This window comes from Hordeum vulgare, chromosome 2H (genome assembly GCF_904849725.1).
Source record: "Hordeum vulgare subsp. vulgare chromosome 2H, MorexV3_pseudomolecules_assembly, whole genome shotgun sequence".
Lineage (NCBI taxonomy): Eukaryota > Viridiplantae > Streptophyta > Magnoliopsida > Poales > Poaceae > Hordeum > Hordeum vulgare.
The window spans coordinates 275,358,098-275,372,776 of NC_058519.1; positions in this window are offsets into that span (position 1 = coordinate 275,358,098).

Genomic DNA, 14,679 nt, shown 5'->3' on the forward strand with positions numbered 1-14,679 from the left:
GAAAGTAGAGAGGCTTACGGCAAAAACTGGATGCACTTCGTGTACAAAACAGACAATCTACTTCGAAGTATCAGGGTTTCATACGGAAACTCGTCTGTTACAAAGGGATTTCAATTTTTTTGAACTTATTTGAACCCCCTTGTTTTTCCGTGTTCAAAATGCACCATTCAAAGCCACATCATCAATTTACAACCCTGTCTGACTTCATTTGTTATTTTTCATGCATTTACTTATTATTTTGAGATATAAGACCATGAAATTGAAAAACATTTGAAATGAACTCTTAAAAGGTTCCAAGTTGGCATGGTATCATCATTTCACCCACATAGCATGCGCAAGAAAGTAGAGAGGCTTACGGCAAAAACTGGATGCACTTCGTGTACAAAACAGACAATCTACTTCGTAGTATGAGGGTTTCTTACGGAAACTCGTCTGTGACAAAGGGATTTCAATTTTTTTGAACTTATTTGAACCCCCTTGTTTTTTTGTGTTCAAACTGCACCATTCAAAGCCACATCATCAATTTACAATCCTTTTTGACTTCATTTATTATTTTTCATGCATTTTCTGATTATTTTGAGCTATAAGACCATGGAATTGAAAAACATTTGAAATGAACTCTGAAAAGGTTCCAAGTTGGCATGGTATCATTATTTCACCCACATAGCATGTGCAAGAAAGTAGAGAGGCTTATGGCAAAAACTTGATGCACTTCGTGTACAAAACAGACAATCTCCTTCGAAGTATCAGGGTTTCATAGAGAAACTCGTCTGTTACAAAGGGATTTCAATTTTGTTGAACTTATTTGAACCCCCTTGTTTTTCTGTGTTCAAAATGCACCATTCAAAGCCACATCATCAATTTACAACCCTTTCTGACTTCATTTGTTATTTTTCGTGCATTTACTGATTATTTTGAGCTATAAGACCACAAAATTGAAAAGCATTTGAAATGAACTCTGAAAAGGTTCCAAGTTGGCATGGTATCATGATTTCACCCACATAACATGTGCAAGAAAGTAGAGAGCTTACGGCAAAAAATGGATGCACTTCGTGTACAAAACAGACAATCTCATTCGAAGTATCAGTGTTTCATACGCAAACTCGTATCTTACAAAGGGGTTTCAATTTTTTTGAACTTATTTGAACCCTCTTGTTTTTCTGTGTTCAAACTGCACCATTCGAAGCCACATCATCAATTTACAATCCTTTCTGACTTCATTTGTTATTTTTCATGCATTTACTGATTATTCTGAGCTATAAGACAATGAAATCGAAAAACATTTGAAATGAACTCTGAAAAGGTTCCAAGTTGGCATGGTATCATCATTTCACCCACATAGCATGCACAAGAAAGTAGAGATGCTGACGGCAAAAACTGGATGCACTTCGTGTACAAAACAGACAATCTCCTTCGAAGTATCAGGGTTTCATACGGAAACTCGTCTGTTATAAAGGGATTTCAATTTTTTTGAACTTATTTGAACCCCCTTGTTTTTCTATGTTCAAAATGCACCATTCAGAGCCACATCATCAATTTACAAACCTTTTTGACTTCATTTGTTATTTTTCATGCATTTACTGGTTATTTTGAGCTATAAGACCATGAAATTAAAAAGCATTTGAAATGAACTGTGAAAAGGTTCCAAGTTGGCATGGTATCATCATTTCGCCCACATAGCATGTGCAAGAAAGTAGAGAGGCTTACGGCGAAAACTGGATGCACTTCGTGTACAAAACAGACAATCTCCTTCGAGGTATCAGGGTTTCATACGGAAAGTTATCTGTTACAAAGGGATTTCAATTTTGTTGAACTTATTTGAACCCCCTTGTTTTTTTCTGTTCAAAATGCACCATTCAAAGCCGAATCATCAATTTACAACCCTTTCTGACTTCATTTGTTAATTTTCATGCAATTACTCATTATTTTGAGCTATAAGACCATGAAATTGAAAATCATTTGAAATGAACTCTGAAAAGGTTCCAAGTTGGCATGGTATCATCATTTCACCCACATAGCATGTGCAAGAAAGTAAAGAGGCGTACGGCAAAAACTGGATGCACTTCGTGTACAAAACAGACATTCTCCTTCGAAGTATCACGGTTTCATACGGAAACTCGTCTGTTACAAAGGGATTTCAATTTTTTTGAACTTATTTGAACCCCCTTGTTTTTCTGTGTTCAAACTGCACCATTCCAAGCCACATCATCAATTTACAATCCTTTCTGACTTCATTTGTTATTTTTCATGCATTTACTGATTATTTTGAGCTATAAGACCATGGAATTGAAAAGCATTTGAAATGAACTCTGAAAAGGTTCCAAGTTGGCATGGTATCATGATTTCACCCACATAGCATGTGCAAGAAAGTAGAGAGCTTACGGCAAAAACTGGATGCACTTCGTGTACAAAAAGGACAATCTCATTCGAAGTATCTGAGTTTCATACGCAAACTCGTCTGTTACAAAGGGATTTCAATTTTTTTGAACTTATTTGAACCCCCTTGTTTTTCTGTGTTCAAACTGCACCATTCAAAGCCACATCATCAATTTACAATCCTTCCTGACTTCATTTTATATTTTTCATGCATTTGCTGATTATTTTGAGCTATAAGACAATGAAATTGAAAAACATTTGAAATGAACTCTGAAAAGGTTCCAAGTTAGCATGGTATCATCATTTCACCCACATAGCATGCGCAAGAATGTAGAGATGCGTACGACAAAAACTGGATGCACTTCGTGTACAAAACAGACAATCTCCTTCGAAGTATCAGGGTTTCATACGGAAACTCGTCTCTTACAAAGAGATTTCAATTTTGTTGAACTTATTTGAACCCCCTTGTTTTTCTGTGTTCAAAATGCACCATTCAAAGCCACATCATCAATTTACAACCCTTTTTGACTTCATTTGTTATTTTTCATGCATTTACCGATTATTTTGAGCTATAAGACCATGAAATTAAAAAGCATTTGAAATGAACTCTGAAAAGGTTCCAAGTTGGCATGGTATCATCATTTCGCCCACATAGCATGTGCAAGAAAGTAGAGAGGCTTACGACAAAAACTGGACGCACTTCGTGTACAAAACAGACAATCTCCTTCGAAGTATCACGGTTTCATACGGAAACTCATCTGTTACAAAGGGATTTCAATTTTGTTGAACTTATTTGAACCCCCTTGTTTTTCTATGTTCAAAATACACCATTCAAAGCCACATCATCAATTTACAACCCTTTCTGACTTCATTTGTTAATTTTCATGCAATTACTCATTATTTTGAGCTATAAGACCATGAAATTGAAAAGCATTTGAAATGAACTCTGAAAAGGTTCCAAGTTGGCATGGTATCATCATTTCACCCACATAGCATGTGCAAGAAAGTAGAGAGGCTTACGGCAAAAACTGGATGCACTTCGTGTACAAAACAGACATTCTCCTTCCAAGTATCACGGTTTCATACGGATACTCGTCTGTTACAAAGGGATTTCAATTTTTTTGAACTTATTTGAACCCCCTTGTTTTTTGTGTTCAAAATGCACCATTCAAAGCCACATCATCAATTTACAATCCTTTCTGACTTCATTTGTTATTTTTCATGCATTTACCGATTATTTTGAGCTATAAGACCATGAAATTGAAAAGCATTTGAAATGAACTGTGAAAAGGTTCCAAGTTGGCATGGTATCATCATTTCACCCATATAGCATGTGCAAGAAATTAGAGAGGATTACGGCAAAAACTGGATGCACTTCGTGTACAAAACAGACAATCTCCTTCGAAGTATCAGGGTTTCATACGGAAACTCGTCTGTTACAAAGGGATTTCAATTTTTTTGAAGTTATTTGAACCCCCTTGTTTTTCTGTGTTCAAACTGCACCATTCAAAGCCACATCATCAATTTACAATCCTTTCTGACTTCATTTGTTATTTTTCATGCATTTTCTGATTATTTTGAGCTATAAGACCATGGAATTGAAAAAGATTTGAAATGAACTCTGAAAAGGTTCCAAGTTGGCATGGTATCATCATTTCACCCACATAGCATGTGCAAGAAAGTAGAGAGGCTTACGGCAAAAACTGGATGCACTTCGTGTAGAAAACAGACAATCTCCTTCGAAGTATCAAGGTTTCATACGGAAACTCGTCTGTTACAAAGGGATTTCAATTTTGTTGAACTTATATGAACCCCCTTGTTTTTCTGTGTTCAAAATGCACAATTCAAAGCCACATCATCAATTTACAACCCTTTCTGACTTCATTTGTTATTTTTTATGCATTTACTGATTATTTTGAGCTATAAGACCACGAAATTGAAAAGCATTTGAAATGAACTTTCAAAAGGTTCCAAGTCGGCACGGTATCATGATTTCACCCACATAGCATGTGCAAGAAAGCAAAGAGCTTACGACAAAAACTGGATGCACTTCGTGTACAAAACAAACAATCTCATTCGAAATATCATGGTTTCATACGAAAACTCGTCTGTTACAAAGGGATTTCAATTTTTTTGAACTTATTTGAACCCCCTTGTTTTTCTGTGTTCAAACTGCACCATTCAAAGCCACATCATCAATTTACAACCCTTTCTGACTTCATTTGTTATTTTTCATGCATTTACTTATTATTTTGAGCTATAAGACCACGAAATTTAAAAGCATTTGAAATGAACTCTGAAAAGGTTCCAAGTTGGCATGGTATCATGATTTCACCCACATAGCATGTGCAAGAAAGTAGAGAGCTTACGGCAAAAACTAGATGCACTTCGTTTACAAAACAGACAATCTCATTCGAAGTATCAGGGTTTCATACGCAAACTCGTCTGTTACAAAGGGATTTCACTTTTTTTGAACTTATTTGAACCCCCTTGTTTTTCAGTGTTCAAACTGCACTATTCAAGGCCACATCAACAATTTACAATCCTTTCTGACTTCATTAGTTATTTTTCATGCATTTACTGATTATTTTGAGCTATAAGACAATGAAATTGAAAAATATTTGAAATGAACTCTCAAAAGGTTCCAAGTTGGCATGGTATCATCATTTCACCCACATAGCATGCGCAAGAAAGTAGAGATGCTTACGGCAAAAACTGGATGCACTTCGTGTACAAAACAGACAATCTCCTTCGAAGTATGAGGGTTTCATACGGAAACTCGTCTGTTACAAAGGGATTTCAATTTTGTTGAACTTATTTGAACCCCCTTGTTTTTCTGTGTTCAAAATGCACCATTCAACGCCACATCATCAATTTACAACCCTTTTTGACTTCATTTGTTATTTTTTATGCATTTACTGATTATTTTGAGCTATAAGACCATGAAATTAAAAAGCATTTGAAATGAACTCTGAAAAGGTTCCAAGTTTGCATGGTATCATCATTTCGCCCACATAGCATGTGCAAGAAAGTAGAGAGGCTTACGACAAAAACTGGATGCACTTCGTGTACAAAACAAACAATCTCCTTCGAAGTATCAGGGTTTCATACGGAAACTCATCTGTTACAAAGGGATTTCAATTTTGTTGAACTTATTTGAACCCCCTTGTTTTTCTGTGTTCAAAATGCACCATTCAAAGCCACATCATCAATTTACAACCCTTTCTGACTTCATTTGTTAATTTTCATGCAATTACTCATTATTTTGAGCTATAAGACCATGAAATTGAAAAGCATTTGAAATGAACTCTGAAAAGGTTCCAAGTTGGCATGGTATCATCATTTCACCCACATAGCATGTGCAAGAAAGTAGAGAGGCTTACGGAAAAAACTGGATGCACTTCGTGTACAAAACAAACATTCTCCTTCGAAGTATCACGGTTTCATACGGAAACTTGTCTGTTACAAAGGGATTTCAATTTTTTGACCTTATTTGAACCCCCTTGTTTTTTTGTGTTCAAAATGCACCATTCAAAGCCACATCATCAATTTACAACCGTTTCCGACTTCATTTGTTATTTTTCATGCATTTACTGATTATTTTGAGCTATAAGACCATGAAGTTGAAAAGCATTTGAAATGAACGCTGAAAAGGTTCCAAGTTGGCATGGTATCATCATTTCACCCACATAGCATGTGCAAGAAAGTAGAGAGGCTTATGACAAAAACTGGATGCACTTCGTGTACAAAACAGACAATCTCCTTCGAAGTATCGGGGTTTCATACGGAAACTCGTCTGTTACAAAGGGATTTCAATTTTTTTGAACTTATTTGAACCCCCTTGTTTTTCTGTGTTCAAACTGCACCATTCAAAGCCACATCATCAATTTACAATCCTTTCTGACTTCATTTGTTATTTTTCATGCATTTACTGATTATTTTGAGCTATAAGACCATGGAATTGAAAAACATTTGAAATGAACTCTGAAAAGGTTCCAAGTTGGCATGGTATCATTATTTCACCTACATAGCATGTGCAAGAAAGTAGAGAGGCTTACGGCAAAAACTGGATGCACTTCGTGTACAAAACAGACAATCTCCTTCGAAGTATTAGGGTTTCATACGGAAACTCGTCTGTTACAAAGGGATTTCAATTTTGTTGAACTTATTTGAACCCCTTGTTTTTCTGTGTTCAAAATGCACCATTCAAAGCCACATCATCAATTTACAACCCTTTCTGACTTCATTTGTTATTTTTTTATGCATTTACTGATTATTTTGAGCTTTAAGACCACGAAATAGAAAAGCATTTGAAATGAACTCTGAAAAGGTTCCAAGTTGGCATGTGTCACATCCCTAACCCTTAACCAAGATAGCATTGTGGTCATGTCTTCTTTGCATTTGCATGTAATAAGTTTCAACAAAAACAACAAAGTGGCAAAGGAAAAACTCAAAACCCTAGCCACCATTTCAATTAAAGGAAATTTCAAACTAGTTCAAATCAATGAACCCAAAATGGCCTCAAGAAATGTTCAAACTTTCTGATAAATCATGAAAGTAAATGAGCATTGGAGAAAACTATTTTCTTGACACTTTAAGCATTTTAAATAAATGCAAAAGCCACTGGTTTCAAATTTAAAAATTGAAATCAAAAACTATAATTTTCCAAAAATGTTGAAAACCTTGGAAATGAGTGGGGATATTATAACAAATATTTCAGGAGGTCTAAAATAGTTTTTTCTTTTTGTTTTGGAGCTGAAATAATTAGCAAAGCAATAAATAGCAAAACAGAAAAACAAAAACAGAGAAAATGGAAAAAGACTTACCTGTCGCCCAAGCCAGGCCCGGCCCATCTCCCCGCTCGTCCCCTCCCTCGCGCCAGTAGGCAGCAGGAGGTGGCCGCCGCCTCCTCCAGCGCGGCCACGCACCTGCGTGCCTGCCTGGCCGCCGGTTCGCGCTGGCGACGACGGGGATAAGCTCCCCAGAGCTTCCCCTATCCATTCCCCGCCTCGGTTTTTCTCCTCCTCCCGGATCCACTCCTTCTCCCTGCTGCCGCCATTAGAGCCGAGCTCGAGCTCGAGCTGGCCGTGCCCCTGGCCATAGGATCCCCTCCCAGAGCACGCCATTAGCTCCGCCTCGTCGCCCTGGTCGTCTCTGCAGAAGCCGAAGCCTCCTCGAGCCCTGCAACGCCCGCAACGCCGTCGTCTTCCTCCTCCGGCCGCCGGACCTCTCCCGTCGATTCGTCGCCCCCAGGCCTTCCCCGAGCCGTCTAAGCTTTGCTCTGCACTCCCCGTGAGCATGCGGTCATTTCCCCTAAGTTTTCCCCCTCGATCCCCTCCTCTAGCCCTAGTTTCACCGGAGCCCGACGAGGACCGCCGCTGCCGCTCGTCGCCGGTAGCCCTCCGTTGATCAGCTCGTCCTTCCGAGGGCACCAACAGCTCCAGGACGACGCGTAGATGCTGTAGCAGCTAAAAACCGAGCGTAGATCCCCCTATTTCAAAGACCCCGAGGACTCCCGAGCTTCGGCCGCCGCTCCGGCTCGTCGCCGACGCCTCTTCCGGCGACCCTAGCCTCCCCAGATGGTCCTGCCAGATCGACCACTTCGCGAGCATGCTGTAGGTGCAAACCGCGTGCGTTTTGGTGCTGTGCAGCGCCGTCTAGGTCGCCTCCGGCAAGCCCTCCGCCGCGGGTCTGGTCGCCGGCGACCACCCTCCGGTGGCCGTCGACGTGGCCGACCATTAGGGCGTAATCGCCCTCCCCTCAGTCGCTGCCAGAGGGCCCCACGCCTGGTCAAAGCCCAATTAGGGGCTGGTCAGCGCGGGATTAGTCCCACAGAGGCTGACCAGTGGGGCCCCCCTGTCAGGTTTGACCTGAACAGGTCGGCTGACCTGCTGACGTCAGCCTGATGCAATAAATGGAATTTCCAATTTAAAACTAATTCAGGAAATTGCTAAAAATTGCAAAAATCATAGAAATTAATCTGTAACTCCAATGAAAATAAATTATATATGAAGAAGTATCAGAAAAATTCAAGGATTCTGATTATGCTATTTTCATCTATGTTTGAAAAAGTTATAGGACCCTAAATTGTGAAATAAGGAATAATTCAATTCTATAATCACTTTATAAATGGAATTTGCAAAAATATCCAAATTTCATTATAAATAAAATGATCACACACTGCCCTAGGTATAAATCAGTACCATAACATGACATATCATGCATGTTAACATTAGGTTGATCTGAGCATCAGGTCGAATCAATTAAACCGGTATCCGAGAATACCCGTTTGAATTGCTATTCGAATGTGATTCAAATCAACTCTAAACCTAAAACATCTTGATTATAATAACTTATCACTTGCATTCTCATGCCATGCTCATGCATCATTTTGATTGCATATGATTGTTATTGAATGTTGCCATTCATTTCGGTAGGCTCCGCAGCCCCGGATTCCACCGAATATCCGTCTGACGGATATCGTTCCTCCTCTGAGCAACAAGGCAAGCAACCCTTTTGATCATCTCGATAAATCCCATGTTCTTGCTCCTGCACTTATTTATTGCATTAGGATCAAATGCTTCAACTGCTTTTGCCACGATAGTTGGACCCACTTCCTTTGCATGACTTAACCTTGTCACAGTAAATAGCCGAACCTTGCAACCTAGCATACCTGGTAGTTGCTTGAGCTATGATGTGCCTTATCCTGCTATGCATGCTATGCTTAGAGTTGTGTATGGTCTGTCATCTGGGAGATGAACAGAAATGTGGAATGTGTTCGGTGAGCAAAGGTCGTGTGTTGAACTTGATTTGGTAAAGGTACCGGTGAAAGGCTGTGTAGGAGTACATGGCGGGTTGTTTCATTGGAACCGTCCGTAGGAACTGAGTTCCATGTATGTAATCCAGGACTAGATACTACCATATGCTGGGCCCTGAAATATGACCCCGCTCGGCCTATTAATCGCGTAGTACTTGGTCCAAGAGTTGCAAGTAGTTTCTGGTGTTTATAGTAATGCTGGAGGCCGTGCATGGTGCTGACCTGAGAGGTGGACCGTGATGCGGTAGGCAGTGGCACGGTGTACCAAGTGGCACCCGGATGGTGGGCTTGGGAACCCTGCGCACATCGTTTGAGGCCGTGGCGGAAACCTCGGCCGGACTTCCGTACGGGTTACTCTCAGATAGGCGATAAACCTGGACTAGGTACTAGTGTGGTTAACGGTCGTGGCCGACTCCCTCACTGGGCTTCCGCTTGAAGGTTGCCGAGGTGCATGACGTGCACATGGCGATAAATGGCGGGAGCGTGTGTGACGAAGTACACCCCTGCAGGGTTATGATCTATTCGAATAGCCGCGTCCGCGGATATGGACTACTTGGAGACATATGTTGTTCATAGATAATTTCAATGGCTACTCATAAAATTGTCAAGATAAGCGTGAGTGTCGTGGACGGCATTTCCGTATGGAGACGGAATGATTCCACGATAGTGTATTGTTGTGGTGTTAGTGGACTCGTGTGCGAGAAATCAAGTTGTCAAAACTAATTTCAAAATGCAAGTTGTCTAGCCATGAGTCAAATGCTGGCTTTCCGCATGAAACCCCACAATACCTTTTGATACCTTGCATGAGTAGTTAGTTCTCCTAAAGTCTTGCTGAGTACCTCCGTACTCATGTTTGTTTAATAAATGTTGCAGAGGTTGCTAATGACCCTAATGGAGGGTTCTTCATAGACATCGACGACGACGAGTAGCTGGTGTCCCAGCTACGATCTGGCCCTATGTCGGCTCTATAGTATAGTCAGGCCACATGCCTACTAGTTGCCCTGTCTGTACTCAGACAGTTTATAACTCTTTCGCTGGCTTGTATTGTATGACTGCTATTATGGGTCGTGAGACCCTTAATGTGTAATATTATGTGTGTGGCTCTTCCGAGCCTCTTAAATAAAGCTTGTATGGTTATGGTTATGTTGTGATGCCATCGATGTATCTATACATATCGGTATGCCATGCGTACGTGTGTCTTACTTGATATGTATGGGGTTCGAATACCTAGTCGTGAACTTTAGTAGCACTCCTTACAAGGAAATGCCCCTTTGTGATCCAACGAGCCTTGGTAGTTCGCTACTGCTCCGGACACATTGGTTGACCGGCATGTGTCCTTCTTAGCTGCTGTGTCTGTCCCCTTTGGGGAAATGTCACGCAACGTAATGGAGTCCTTGTAGCTTGCTACGACTCGTCTACGTTCGTTGATGACCGACACCTGCTTTGTTGGGTCATGTATGCCTGTCCTTGTGCGGAACTGCCACTTTGGTTTATGACTAGACATGTCGATCCGGGTTCTTTGACATTGGTTTGCTAGCGACACTATCGCATACGTGAGTCAAAAGACGCAAACGGTCCCGGCTAAGGTAAGGCTGCAGCCGTGGAGTTAACCGTGTGTGAGACCACAAAGGGATGCGATGTGTTACAGGCTGGATTCCTATGGCTTAGGATGGGGGTCCCGACAGCGTTGGTATCAGAGCCTGACTGACTGTAGGATTACTAAGCCAAACTGGTCGAAGTTGAGTGTGGAATTTCTTAGTTATATATAAGGGAATTGTTTGTGGAAGGGAACGTAAGACTCTTGTTCTCTTCTCAAGTTATTCTATTCTGGTCATCCTCGTCTTTTCTGCGGGAATTAAGGACTAGGTTACTCATCTTCTCCTAGGCTCGTATTTCTGATCGGTAGATTATAGGACTACGGGTCGAGAGATATTGAGTTTCTTTTATTCCTAGGAAGCAGGAAGTAAGTTTGGTGACCAGAGAGTTGAACTTGATAGTTCAGTGGTTACGTTATTCCACTTTGGGTTGTCTCAAATTAGTTTTGAGCATTTACAGCCGTTATGCTGCCCAATTTTTGCATTCAGAGATCTAATGCTTTTGCATTACTCTCTATTTACAGATGCCTGGCCGTCCTTCTCGTCAGGTGGTACGTCTGACCAGGTGCATTGATGTGCCGGGTCATACGGCCATGCTGGTAAGGGTGATGTCGGTGTGCGGTTACCGCTGGTACCCCGAGTACACGGTAGAGGAACAGTACCGAGACTTCAACCAGAGCCAGTACATCTGCACTATTAGGGTATTTCCAGACTACCCTGGAGCAGAGAAGCCAATCCATTAGTCCTATGGGTTGGGAGTCACTGTTGACATGGCAGTACAAGATGCTGCCTATTCAATGCTGACTATTATGAGAGCGAGACATGCACTGCTGCAGAATTCAGAATTCTGCTATGTTCCCGCCTCTCAGTCTGGTGAAGAGGGATACCTCAGTGGAGTCTATTTTGATTCTTCTATGGAGGATCCACTTCTGCAGTCCACTGTTGAGATGCTAGAGAACAGAGACAGGGATGCTCGTGCTCTCCGCATGGAGCTTTATGCTACCCGTGCCCGTCTGTGGACAGCTTTGACGCAGCTGGCACCGGTAGTCCAGACAGGGTATGGAGAGATGGATATGCTGAACCCTGTTAGGACCCATATTCCGGCCCATGTTGACTGGCCAGCTATAGGAGGAGTCACACCTCTTCGGGGACCCCTCTTAACACCAGTCAGGGGACCAAGGCCACATCCGTGTCCTTATGGATCCCAGGGATCTCAGGCTAGAGTGTTTCTTGATCCGCAGGTTGAGCTTCCGGGTCATGGAGGTAATCTCTATGAGATGTTCTATGCGGATGCCTGAGCTATGAGCGGAAGGATAGTATGGTAGTAGCCGCATGTTCACAGTCCTGCGTGACTTGTGGAGTATGGTAGTAATGTGAAACGAATTCCGGAGGCCTAGATAAATAATGTATAGGAAGCTTGTAAGCCTCTGATGAGTAGTTCCACCATTTCAGTAGTTTGCTCTTCGAGTAAGTTTGTACTGAACTATGTAAGGGTGTGTATGAACCATGGTGTATATATAGCAGTTGCTTGTTACCATGTTGTTCGGATATTCATTTCCGCATTCCGTGTGTTCAGTACATTCTTAATCCATAGTTAGTATTGATATGATATTGGTCTAAGCTATGAGTTTGTTTGTCAGGATGGTGTTCACCAGGTTGAACCGTGCCCCTGCTCATGAGCAAGGTGAGGGTAGTCAAGCCTCGCAGGAAGACCCGCCTCACCCACCTTCTCTGGTAGAAGTGATGCTTGAGGCAGAAAGAAACAAAAGGGAGACCAACCGACTGCTAGAGCGTATTGAGCAGAATACGGCTCGACAGCCTAGGAATGCCGCAGTGTCCCTCAATGACTTTGTGAAGCTGAATCCTCCAATGTTTCATCATTCCGTCGATCCCCTCGACGCTGATGACTGGCTGTGCAGCATTTCACGTAAGATTCACTCTGCGAATGTGTCTGAGGCCGACAAGGTGACCTTTGCGACGTATTTCCTGGAGGGACCCGCCAATCTGTGGTGGGAGAATTTTGAAGCTATGCGTCCCGCTGAACTAGTGGCCACATGGGCAGACTTCAGTGCAACTTTTCGTCCGCACCATATTCCAGAGGGCCTGATGGACAGAAAGAGAGAGGAGTTCTGTGCCTTCACTCAGGGCAAGTTGTCTGTGGATGCCTATAGCCGCGAGTTCGGTAACCTCGCCCGCTATGCAACAGAAGAGGTGTCTACTGACGCCAAGAAGCAAGCAAGATTCCGTAAGGGTCTGAGCCCTGAGCTCCGTCGTGATCTGCGCCTCCATGAGTGTGCAAGCTTTCAAGCCCTAGTCAACAAAGCGATCAGTGCGGAGACTGGTCATACTGACTTCGAAGCCACAAGGAAGCACTCCCGTGACTTTGGCTCGTCTTCTGGTTCCGCGTTTCCAAAATGCAGGCTGTGGGTTCCAAACAGTTCTCTGCCGCCAAGATACACTCCGAGGCCATCCTACGTGGCGCCTCAGACGAATCAGGCCAACCCTCCATCAAAAGCTTATGGTGGTCCAGCTAGCAATGCTGCACCACGTGCCAACCAGGTGATATGCTACAAGTGTGGAGAACCAGGGCATTATTCCCGTGAGTGTCCTCAGAATGTGGGTGCCAAGCAACCCGGAAAGTCCGTCGGGCAGGCCAAGTCGGGCAAAGCGTTTTATGTGAAGCCAACTCCTGCACGTGGCCATGTGAATTATGTGTCAGCAGAAGAAGCTGCAGAGGATCCCGATGTCATGCTGGGTACGCTTCTTGTTAATCATCACCCAGCGTCCATTCTCTTTGACACTGGGTCTTCTCATTCCTTCATTTCAGAAAGTTATGCACAGTTGCATAACATGTCATTTTGTGATATGCCAATTCCATTGGTTGTCCAAACCCCTGGTAGTAAATGGCAAACCTCTAGGATAACCTATGACAATGAGATTCTAGTAGACAGGCTAGTTTTTCTAGCCTCTTTGATAGCATTGAAATCTTCGGATATTAATATCATCTTGGGCATGGACTGGATGTCAGCTCACTATGCCAAGATTGATACTCACTCTAGAAATGTCCAGCTTACCCATCCCTCGGGTGAGATAGTAAATGTCTCTACTCGATTTGCCAAATGCCAGCTCTATTCCCTAAATGCCAACCCTCTTCCGGAACTTGAAGACATTCCGATAGTCCGTGACTTCCCGGATGTTTTTCCAGAGGAACTGCCAGGAATTCCACCTGACAGAGATGTAGAGTTTGTGATAGATCTTGTTCCGGGAACTGTCCCAATAGCCAGGAGACCTTATAAGATGGCACCCTTGGAGCTAGCCGAACTTAAGAAGCAATTAGATGAGGCCTTGAACAAGGGTTTCATTCGTCCTAGCTCTTCTCCTTGGGCTTGTCCCGTCCTCTTCGTCAAGAAGAAAGACGGAACGGATCGGATGGTTGTAGATTACCGACCAGTTAACCTGGTCACCATAAAGAACAAGTATCCGCTCCCCAGGATCAACGATCTGTACGATCAGCTCGCTGGATCCTCAGTCTTCTCCAAAATGGATTTGAGGTTGGGATACCATCAAATCAAGATTAAGAACGGGGACATTCCAAAAACGGCCTTTGTTACTCGTTATGGCCAATATGAGTACACCGTTATGTCCTTCGGTTTAACCAATGCCCCAACCACCTTCTCTCGGCTGATGAATTCAATCTTTATGGAGTATTTGGATAAATTCGTCGTAGTATACCTCGATGATATTCTCATCTACTCAAAGAATGAACAAGAACATGCCGAGCATCTAAGGCTGGTATTGATGAAACTTCGGGAGCATCGCCTTTATGCCAAATTTTCAAAATGTGAATTCTGGTTAATAGAAGTGACCTATCTAGGCCACGTAATCTCCGGT